Genomic DNA, 9173 nt, shown 5'->3' on the forward strand with positions numbered 1-9173 from the left:
ATTCCTGCTCTTTGATCTCCCAGTTTAAAAAAAAAAAATCTGAAATTATTATTCTTGCTCAGAATATAGCTCCTCAGCAATTATGTACCAGAGCACTTTGAACTTCTACTGGGAAGAAATGCTTATGTGGTTCCTGAAAATGACGCTCTGGCTCAGAAGCTGAGCAGGAAAAGCCATGCCACCTAATGCAGCTTCTATAGATGCCAACGGAAGGACGGGGGAGGCATTAGTTCTCCAAAGGAAAATCCAGAGCCAGACTCAGAACCCCTAAAGCATCACCATTCTGGGTTGGCATTTTTTTTGCAAGTAGTAATTCAATCCGTTGCTGAATAGCAAATAGGTACTTGAGAAAAAAATGATAGGAGAAGACCAGAGAAACCCATCCTGACTTGGAGGTTCCCAGAGCCCATCATCTCCCTGGCCTCTCCTCTACTGAACTCTGCTATAGAAACAAACAGGGAAGCCAGGGAAGAACCATCACGAGCCCAGAAATGGAACCAGAACTTTCTAAAGTAGAATTAGGGCATCTCAATTCATGGACCTCAGGACTTGGTAATATGGTAGATTACCTACAAGGTGAGAGTCTGTCCAAAGAATAAGCCGACACCAAGGGCTGGTGGAGGTTAACTGGTTTAAATAGTGAACTTGAGCTTTGGCATCATAACACACAGAGAACGGTAGACCCAAAAGAATCTTCACGTATTGTAGAATTTATCCCATATTGAAAAAGAGGATACAGATCATCTCAAAAGAACAGTTCTGCAGTCTTTCAGCAAATACCTCCAGCTAAAAATTCACAAAAGTGTGCAGGCTGCCCAAGGTCACATAAGTGTATTTGGACATGCTTGTTTTCTGTTTTCTTACATGTACAGCGGGGCTGAAGTAGGTTAATAGGATTGCCTTTAGATCCCTCCCTCCCTTACAAGCTCTCAGGGCAGACCCTAATATTTTTTCTTCCTTCGTCAGCAGAATGAGAAGTGACCCTTGGGTGTTTCTCCTCATAAAACAAAATTCTAATTTTTGTTGTAACACTGAGCTCATTCGTAGCTAAACAGAAAGGAGATCCTAAGTTGCCAGCAGTTGCTGAGCAAAGGCTTTGGTGTCATTAGATAGCGTTCTCCTTAGAAAAATAAAAATTGTCAACAAAGGTTATTTTTCAAACACAGAAGTGGATTTTTTTTTTCTTTTTTTCTGACAGCACATTTCACTCATGACACAGTGTAATCATTCTAGTCTACCACTTCTTAGAGCAACATGTCAATGGCATAAATGTCTTCTAGGATGTCTTAGCTTTTCTAAAGAAGAGGGGGTCTCTTCCCACAGTGGATGGCTGGCCAGGTGGTTACAAGAAAGCGACATTTTCTTCCTCACAAAGCCAATAATCTTCTCTTAGCTAAGAAGCCAGCTACAGAAATACAGTTCTGCTATATATTTTCTACTGAGCACTGACAGTTTTATCTGAGTATAAAATTTCCATAGCCAGAAGTCAAGGAACTTTCAAGCTGTTCCTTGAATCTTTTCCTATCAACACGTATTCTAAAAGAGTAAGATCCACCTAGCCTACAACGCAAATATTAGCAGTCAGCTGACTGGCTTAATTTGATATATTTATAGATCTCATCAGGTTAAAGGTAGAAGGGGCACGTTCTTTACTGTACTCTGCATATTTTGCCAGTATCAATTTGGCTGGGAGAAGGTCATGTCAATGTAGAAAATGTTAACCTGTCATTTTCCAAATTAGTCAAAAGTTTGGAGCATCAAACAGAACACATCAAAACAAAGGGAACTGATTAAGGATTCAGTTACTCGGCGAGCTGCTGAAATTACCATGTGACATTTAATGACATAGGTTAATTTATTCATCAACCAAAATGCACTTAGAAATGAAAGTAGACGGAAGGTCAAAAGACAGAAACTATGAGACAAATTCATTACCTTATTCATCAAATTAAAAAAAAATCATGGCATATCAAAAATAAAAGCCAATGGTCATTTCAATAAAGAGAATCAACATTGATGAGATTGAAAATCAATTTCTCTAAAACTATCTACAAAGTATTCTTACCCCCAAAAATCAAATCTGAATTTAATCAAGCATCCAGATACAGCTACTAATTTACAGGAAGAACACAGGTCAGAGGAACATATAAAAGAACACCATGGGATGCAATCAGCAAAGCCCAATCTATGAAGAACTCTACAGGGCAAATAACCTGATTTCTTAAGAAAAAATTAAAAGAAGATAAAAAGACAAAGAGAGCTAGAGCTAGAGACAGACCAAAGGGTGAGAGAAAAGAAAAACCTAAAATATAGACATTAAAAAGAGACATTAAACCAACTGCAGTAAGTGAAACTTACTTGGATCCTGATGCAAGAGGAAATCTGATCACTGATTACAAAGGGTTATCATAAATTGGTATATGTGTCATATACTACCCAAAGCAATCTACTGATTCAGTGCAATCCCTATCAAACTACCACTGGCATTTTTCACAAAACTAGAACAAAAAAATGTCACAATTTGTCTGGAAACACAAAAGACCCTGAATAGCCAAAGCAATCTTGAGAAAGAAAAACAGAGCTGGAGGAATCATGCTCCCTGACTTCAGACTATACTACAAAGCTACAGTAATCAAGACAATATGGTACTGGGTACAAAAACAAAAATATAGATCAGTGGAACAGGACAGAAAGCCCAGAGATAAACCCTCGCACATATGGTCACCTTATCTTTGATAAAGGAGGCAAGAATATACAGTGGAGAAAACACGGCCTCTTCAATAAGTGGTGCCGGGAAAACTGGACAGCTGCATGTGAAAGAATGAAACTAGAACACCCCCTAACACGATACACAAAAATAAACTCAAAATGGATTTAAGACCTAAATGTAAGGCCAGACACTCTAAAACTCTTAGAGGAAAACATAGGCAGAGCACTCTATGACACAAATCACAGTAAGATCCTTTTTGACTCACCTCCTAGAGAAATGGAAATAAAAACAAAAATAACCAAATGGGACCTAATGGAACTTAAAAGCTTTTGCACAGCAAAGGAAACCACAAACAAGATGAAAAGACAACACTCAGAATGAGAGAAAATATTTGCAAATGAAGCAACTGACAAAGGATTAATCCCCCAAATATACAAGCAGCTCATGCAGCTCAATATCAAAAAACCAAACAACTCAATCCAAAAACGGGCAGAAGACTTCAATAGACATTTCTCCAAAGAAGATATACAGATTGCCAACAAACACATGAAAGGATGCTCAACATCACTAATCATTAGAGAAATGCAAATCAAAACTACAATGAGGTATCACCTCACACCGGTCAGAATGGGCATCATCAGAAAATCTACAAACAATAAATGCTGGAGAGGGTGTGGAGAAAAGGGAACCCTCTTGCACCGTTGGTGGGGATGTAAATTGACACAGCCACTGTGGAGAACACTATGGAGGTTCCTTAAAAAACTAAAAATAGAACTACCATATGACCCAGCAATCCCACTACTGGGCATATACCCTGAGAAAACCATAATTCAAAAAGAGTCATGTACCACAATGTTCATTGCAGCTCTATTTACAATAGCCAGGTCATGGAAGCAGCCTAAGTGTCCATCGACAGATGAATGGATAAAGAAGATGTGGCACATAAATATAATGGAATATTACTCAGCCATAAAAAGAAATGAAATTGAGTTATTTGTAGTGAGGTGGATGGACCTAGAGTCTGTCATACCGAGTGCTGTAAGTCAGAAAGAGAAAAATAAATACCGTATGCTAACACATATATATGGAATCTAAAAAAAAAAAGAAAAAAAAAGAAAAAGAAAGGTTCTGATGAACCTAGAGGCAGGACAGGAATAAAGACGCAGACATAGAGAATGGACTTGAGGACATGGGGAGGGGGAAGGGTAAGCTGGGACGAAGTGAAAGAGTAGCACTGACATATATACACTACCAAATGTAAAATAGATAGCTAGTGGGAAGCAGCCGCATAGCACAGGGAGATCAGCTCAGTGCTTTGTGACCACCTAGAGGGATGGGATGGGGTGGGTGGGAGGGAGACGTAAGAGGGAGGGGATATGGGGATATATGTATACCGTATAGCTGTTCACTTTGTTGTACAGCAGAAACTAACACAACATTGTAAAGCACTTATACTCCAATAAAGATGTTTAAAAAAATTGGTATATGTGTCAAATGCATTATGGTTATGTTTAAAAATAGCCCTTATCTTTCAGAGATACATGCTGAAATATTTATACATTGAATAATAAGATGTCTGGGATTTACTTCAAAATAGTAAGAGGGAAGGGAAGTGAGTGAAATCAGGATAAAACAAAACTGATAACTGCTGAACTGGATGATGGCTCCATGGAAATTTGTTATATCATTCTTTGTACTTTCATACGTTCAATATGCATGTTTAAATTTATACATATATATGTACATGTTTTAATATATGCCTACATACATTTAAAACTTAAAAATGCAAAAATATCAATTTCAGCCTTTTCAAAACATGTCTTTATAAAGTGGAATTAGAATGATACTCTATGCAACCTAAGGATGCTGACTGTTAGCCACCAATCTAAATCATACTTAACCCTGAAACTCTTGGAGGCGTGGTTTCCTTAATATCAAGAACCAGCCAAGAATGGTGACTACTGGTGCTACTATTTAACACTGCTCTGAAAGTTCTAGACAATGCAACAAGACAGGAATAACAAATTGTGGTACAACTGTAGGAAATGAGGAGATAAAATAAGCACTATTAGAAGATGATATGATTGGATACCAGTATTACCTAGCAAGAAAACCTAATAAAATAAAAGGATTATATTCACAACAGCAATAGGAACTATAAATCATTTAGGTCAGCTAGGTGTGAACCTAACAATAAATATGCGGAATAGGAGATACTTTCAAAGGGTAATATATGAAGAAGGGGAACTGGGTCTGTGCTTGGGGCAGAAGGGAAAAGCAGATGAATTTATGGAGGTAGAACAATGAATGTCATGTTCAGTGAAAGGTAATAGTTCGGTTTGGGAGATGGATCATAAATAGGGAGGTGAAGTTAATGAGGCTATAAAATAATAATACATCCATATTAAAGAAGCCCTTGGCAACCTGGCTGGAATTAATATTTAATCTGTAGGTCATGGAGAGAGTTGGGTTTTTGCTTACGGCTGTGATTAATAAAATTAATGGTCTATTCTATAGCCTTTGGAAAGGGAGAAAGATGGAGATGAGGAGACCAGTGAAGAAGCTGATACAAAGGTCTAGATGAGAAAGGAGGATGCTCGAACTAGCCCAGTAATGATGGGAGAGGAATCAGGACCATAACTGAAGAACTGACACTACTTTGTATTCACATATGTCAAAATTAAGCAAGAACTAAATGCTGGGGTTTGTATTTCACACCTCGTATCGCACCTCTTTCTAAGGCATTCCAACTGCCTAACACACGCTTCCTCTTTATTCTTCACACAATCTAGGAAATACCCATGATATTATTAGACAGAGGAACTGCGGCCCATTCTCAATTCTCGAGTCATTGGTAAAATTAAAATGTCAAGTCTTGTAGCCACAACTACATGACTAACGCTTTCCTAATTTAACTATACCACGTCTGTTGATATAAAGGAACCCATGACGAGCAGACAGTATCATAGTTGGCCTGAAATCCTAAGTTACACAGGTGATCAAGGTAGTGATATTCCTAAAAGTTATGAAAGCATCTCCCTGACAGGAAATGATTCCCGACAAATCACTTTAAGTAATCTATATTTTCAGTGTCGTGCATAAAGGCGCCTCTACAGAAGCATAGGAAAAAAATGGGGTCCAGACAACGCAGACACCATCTTCCAAGGGTTCCAGGTTGGAGCCAGGCCTCTTTGATCAGTGGATCTTGTAACACAACAAGCTTGAAGAATATTCCTTAGAAAGGCACCTTTGCAGCTCTAAAACCCCAGACAGTCCATTGTTACACACCATTTAGCCAAGTTTGTGTGATGGCTGTAGACATAAAGAGCCAAGCTCTGGTTCCATAAGTTCAGCATTTTCCTCACTGAGGCCAAAGGTTGCTGCGTATAAAGGAATGAAGCCATAAAAGTATGTTCAGAACATAAGAATCTTGCTCTCTAACACTTGGCTGATTTCAGTGCGTGTATTTTCCCAGAACTCCCTGGAGTTCCTTGTTCCCAGGTTTGTGATCAGAATGGCAAAACAAACCCCTCTGTAAGAGGATGTGTCATAAAATGTGTATCTGCAGTTTTTAGGGTCCTAGCACAAATTCTATGTCACCAAATAACACACAGAAACCTAACTTTTTTCAATACCGCTATTGCCATTTACACGTGGCCAATCTGAACAGGAATAAAACAAGGTTTCCAAAACAAAAATACCTTTATTTACTTATTTATTTTTCTTCAGTATTGTTTTAATTGAAGTATAGTTGATTTACAATGCTGTGTTAATTTCTGCTGTACAGCAAAGTGATTCAGTTATGCATATACACATTCTTTTTTTATATTGTTTTTCATTATGGTTTATCATAGGGTACTGAATATAGTTCCCTGTGCTATACAGTAGGGCCTTGCTGTTTATCCATTCTATATATAAAAGCTTACATCTGCTAACCCCAAACTCCCACTCCATCCCTCCCCCAAACCCCCTCCCCCCTGGCAACCACAAGTCTGTTCTCTATGTCTGTGATTCTGTTTCTGTTTCATAGATAGGTTCATTTGGAAAACACACATAACTTTAAATGCTTCCTCTCAAGAAAGCTTTTTGCCCTGCCCCCCAGAGGACTAGCTGGTCTCATAATACTTAGTTCATCACAGGTCTTGTTTTTCTAAAGAACATATTCTTTTTAGGTTAGACATGGGGATGGGGATGGGGGGAGGAAATGTGACAGTCAAATCCTGCACCTTTACAGGAACTGGGCCAAAATTATAAATTAACCTTGACTACATTATCCCTAAAGAAGCTTTCCTTCAAGACTTGGGGTTTTTGTGGTGTTTTGTTTTCAATTTCTAGGCCTCGACACCCAAGCTGAACAGACACCTGTTTTTCTACTGTTGCCATTAAACCTTGTTGTTCAATAAAAAAGGAAACAGACAGGTGCACACTTTGAACTCTTTTTCCAAAGTACACAATATTTTTTTAAAAACTGGAGCCATGTGTTCAGTGTCTTACTTTCATCATCTGGTCTAGCTGTTTTATATATCTATAACGATTCGCTTGTTAGAAAAACTCAATGGAAATCATCATCCTGCTTACAGGGAAACCAAAAAGGGCACGCTGAAGTACGTCATGAAAGAAAGGTGGAGTAGAGGTCAAAGTCTTATCTAAGTTGCCTGGCTATTTCCCTGCACTGCCAGAAACAAGGAATATTAAGAAGGTCCATATGTAGAATCTCAGTTACAATTTATTAGTTTTTTTTCCTGGCGTTGATATACCTATCTGTGTATATGGACTAAGAAAACACTTCCATCTCCTGAAGCTATAATAATTCAGAATGGCTGAGGTCTTCCCCCCTTTCAAATACAAACCATTTCTGTAGACAGTGCAAGTCTGTGTTTAATACAGATCTTTGTTCTTTCCATCCATTACTAAGGTGCTTCATATTCAAACACGGATGAGGGAAACAGTGTAAAGCAGGGAAGTGGGGCTGTGTGGCACATCAGCTGTAAGGGAACCACGGCTCTACAAAGCCACCTCAAGGGGCTTCCCTGGTGGCGCAGTGGTTGAGAGTACACCTGCCGATGCAGGGGACACGGGTTCGCGCCCCGGTCCGGGAAGATCCCACATGCCGCGGAGCGGCTGGGCCCGTGAGCCATGGCCGCTGAGCCTGTGCGTCTGGAGCCTGTGCTCCGCAGCGGGAGAGGCCACAACAGTGAGAGGCCCGCACACCGCAAAAAAAAAACAAAAAAGCCATCCTAAAATCAAAGGAGGCAGAACCCAATTCTTGGCCAGGTCCACTTTGCCAGTTTAATTCCCATAGAGTTCCTGCAGAAAAGCCAAATGTCTTCAGTTGAGATCTGTCATTTATGCAAAAGCTTTTAAGAAGTCAAACACTTTCCAAGACCAGCTAGTAAATCTAGTAGGAATCTGCATTGCTCTTCTGCTTACATAGGCATTGCCAACACCTAGTGAGAATTCTCCAGTTCAGTAACTACTGAATCCAGCGACTACCATAATGGGGAGACACAGGCAGTGTTATATGATTCTGAAACCCACTATGGGAGAGTTCACAGACGACAGGCAAGTTCTGGTTATATTTCTTAGCAGAAACAAGGCTTCCTAGGCTGTGGAGATCTTATTAATAAGAAGAAACCAGACCTCGGACCCTATTCTTTGAAAAGACCTGTTTGATTCATGGCTTTTCCCTTAAGAACGCCTTACTTCTGAAGAATATTGAAAAATAGAATGCTTTTTGTTCAAAGAGTCAGAGATTTTTTCTTGATTACACACCTTTCTGGTGTGTTGGATACTCAGTCTCAGGGATGTAAATGTCTTCATAGAGATCAGTTCCGGATGTGGGTGATCTTCTCTGTTGAGAAACTCGCCTCTCCCTGCACCTTAATGCCTAATGTTCTATACCCAAAACTAGAGCGCTTCAATTTTTCTCAAAGTCTGAAGAACTCAGGGAAGTGAGTCATAGTTCTACAGATGCCACAAAAGTTCCTGGAATTAAATGGTGATAATGAAAAAAGGATCTTAATTAGAAGACAGATGTTGTTAGAACTCAGTAATCCTTCACTGCCCCTTCACACTGTTTTCCATTAAAAGGTTATCAGAACCTGTCAAATGGTTACATGGATCCATCACAGCCACTAGATTAGGCCTGAAGTGCATGCTTGGGAAGCTAACTCTCTACTTGCCAGAGCACTCTGTGTGTGTGTGCGCGCGCGTGCGCGTGTGTGCGTGTGAATGTGTGTGCGTGCGTGTGTGTGCACGTGCGCGTCTGTGACTACAGCTTTCCTTCCTTAGAAAATCAAACTGCACTCTGTTACCCATTGGCTTAAAGCCTGCTTTATATTCTTAGATTTGTTTTGTAGAAAAAAACTGACAGGAACTGAAGGATTCATTGGTAAATAAGGATGGAGGCTATTTTGTCCTTAACGCAATCTCATCACTCCTGGAATCAAAGCTCTTTCCTTTC

General features: G+C 39.5%; 1 protein-coding gene across 5 annotated transcripts in view; it reads right to left on the reverse strand.

The window, feature by feature from the left end:
- The window catches only part of NRG1 (neuregulin 1), a 219196-nt gene that overhangs the window by 39919 nt on the left and 170104 nt on the right, over positions 1 to 9173 (reverse strand). The gene's annotated exons all lie outside the window — the stretch shown is intronic.

This window comes from Lipotes vexillifer, unplaced genomic scaffold (genome assembly GCF_000442215.2).
Source record: "Lipotes vexillifer unplaced genomic scaffold, Lipotes_vexillifer_v1.1 scaffold696, whole genome shotgun sequence".
In the NCBI taxonomy this organism is placed as follows: Eukaryota; Metazoa; Chordata; class Mammalia; order Artiodactyla; family Lipotidae; genus Lipotes; species Lipotes vexillifer.